This window comes from Artemia franciscana, chromosome 12 (assembly GCF_032884065.1).
Source record: "Artemia franciscana chromosome 12, ASM3288406v1, whole genome shotgun sequence".
Taxonomy (NCBI): Eukaryota; Metazoa; Arthropoda; class Branchiopoda; order Anostraca; family Artemiidae; genus Artemia; species Artemia franciscana.
Window position 1 is genome coordinate 2,237,118 of NC_088874.1, and position 2,872 is coordinate 2,239,989.

Consider the following 2,872-nt stretch of genomic DNA (forward strand, 5'->3'; position numbering starts at 1 on the left):
TGTTTATTTACTTCAATTCAATACACTTCTGAACCAAAATAGATGCGGTTTAAATGTTGGCCTTTGGGGTTAGTGGTAGTATTTTTTTCTAATAAATATCTTACTATTTCGTTGGAACCTATTTTAAAGATTAGCAAGCTAAAATTTATCTAACTTAAGAAATACTGATCATTGGTCACTCTATAGGCAGTGAAGAAAATGGTGCTGTCAGTGAACCTGTCATTTTGAGTAGTCATCATTATAATGAAATAGTATCTGAAATTCAATTAAAATAAAACAATTTGTTGTAAAAATACCCCAAAAGGAAGTACTACTTTTTATTATGACGTAAATGAACCATACTGTTAAGCCTTAGAAGTAACGTTCAATAAATTTTGAATCTTGATAATAATAATTTTAAAGTGGTCACGGATCATTGGTATTAATAATATTTCTTTTCTTATAAAATAAAAAATTTGTTTACCAAAAAGGAGTTTCATATCTGTTCGAAACATAATGTGTGACATATTATTTAAATCCGAATAGACGGGTCTGCTAAAGCCCTTTAAAACTCTGGGGGCTCACACTACATAATGAAACACGTGAATTTGAGGAAAACATGACACAAGCAACCACAAAGGTCGTAGCCAGGATTTTTGTTGGGAGGGGTTTGCAAAAAAAACGTAAAAATGCATCAAAAATTTGTTAAAATGAGTTTTGTTACGTGTCTACGAGTTTGGACACAATTTCACGGGGGAGGGGTCAAACCTCCTAATCTCTCACCCCCCCTGCATGTGACCTTCGAAACAACACTGAAAAATCTGTTAGATCAAAAGTCTTTTTCAGACTTTATAATCTTTTGCTTTTCAATAACGTTGTCGTTTCATTCCGTCAGCGTTTTCATGATACCTGTCGTTGTACTCAATAGAACCCATTTTCGGTAGCCCATGTATGACACACAATGGACCTTACTCATGTTTGGTTTTGGAGATGTACTTTAGTGGGGAACACTTAAAAGCTTTAGAGCATTCTAAAAATTAAAAATTAAAAGACTCGGTGCAGGTGAAAAAAGTCTCTTTAGGATGTCTACTATTATTTCCTATAAATTATTTAAGTCTTTAAAACCTAACGTTATATATTTTTTTGACAAAATTAAAAATTTGTGCGTTAAAAGGAGGATTGCCGTATATTGATGTGCCTCCTACTCGTCCATAGTCCTGTACCGCTGAATCTTCTATTGACCCGTGTCGTAAGCAAAACAGGGTGACAAATAGAACATTCCAATAGAACACTGGACATGGCACTCGACTGACTTTTCGTCGAAAAAATTTATTTACTGAAATGGATTTATTTATTGAAATGGAACTTTTATTTACATATCATGGAAATGATATGAACGCAATTTAGTTTGTATATTAAGAGAACATGGGTCCAAGTCTTTGTCTCGCTGGTTATTTGGTTAGAAACGGGGGCTAATGGCGTGACTCTGTAAGCTCAGCCTGAGTCGATCCTGTTCTAAATGGTTACCTGAAGAAATCTGGGGGAAAAGGGTCGAATAATAAAAAAGAAAAACGTCTGATGTTTTGCCCACAACCATGCATTGCACTCTTGGCAAAAGGCAGAAAATCAGGACAACGGTAGCGGCGCTACGCAGACTGTTGGTCAGGCTGAAAAAGTAAGTAAGTAAGAATTCAGTTTGTATCCAATAGAGAAAGGAACGAAAATAAAAAAAACCTTTCGGTCCGATCAATTTTTATAGCTGGACTAGGTTTACGCACCTGTTTGTAGTTGTCATTGACAAACTCTAGAATGCCCGGTTAGCTTTAACAACCACACCAGTTACTCAGAACTGACGCTTGGATGTTACACTAATGGCTGGTAGTCCAAGAACCATTTGTGCTACCTCGGGATTCGCTCTCTCTGATCCTTCCCGATCGCAGCGCATTTTTCACTTTAGAATGACTTTAATCTATTAGCTTTTAATGTTTCATTTACTAAAGTTAGATAAAAGTCAGCTTGTTATCTAACAGCTTCATCTGTTTCTATAACACCTACAGTTTCTTCTGACGAAGAGTGTAGTTCCGCCAAAATTCTCTTTTGAGACCATAGTTGCAATGTTACCAATGCCCAGGAAAAGAAATTAAACGGTAAGTCTAGCAGTTCAAAGAGCAAATTTTTATTGGTAGGCCAGTATAAACCAATTTTCAAACGGAAGAAAAGGAGAAATGTTCTTAAGAAAATCGGTAAGATGTTCAAGGTAGGGGACTGTAACTTTCCTGTATTGAATGATAGCCAATGGAAATTTCAATGATGCCCTTTCCATTTTGATGTTACGCCGTTTTTGGGGGGTTTTAGGCTATTTTTAAAATTCTGCTAAATTTGTTTGGGGTATAAATATTTACCTAGATTGTTTGAAACATTAGCGACCAATTCTACTTCAGCTTTAAATGACACTTTTTCTCGCCAGGCTGTTCTTTCAAAATTTCCTTTGTAGATTTTTGGTTACTATAGATCGTGGTTCACTGTGTACTGGGTCGCAGCAATCGCTCCCACCATGACAAAAACCGATTGAATTTCTGTTAATTCAAAATCGGTGTAACGATTTGGAAGAACCAACCCATTTCGTTGACTAGCTCCTCTTCATATAAAATAAAAATACAAGTTTTTTCAACTGAAAGTAAGGAGCAGCTTGAAACTTAAAGTGAACAGAAATTATTCTCTTTGTGAGGAGGGCTACCCTCTCCTCATCCTCTTGCTCGTTACATCAACAAGAAAATCCCTTTTTTCGTATCAGAGGTCCTTCTCTTGTTTTTCTTCTTCTTCTTTTTCTACAGGAAAGACTATGTTCGACGTGGGGCCTTAAAATATTAAAAGAGGGCTTATTTGATAAAAA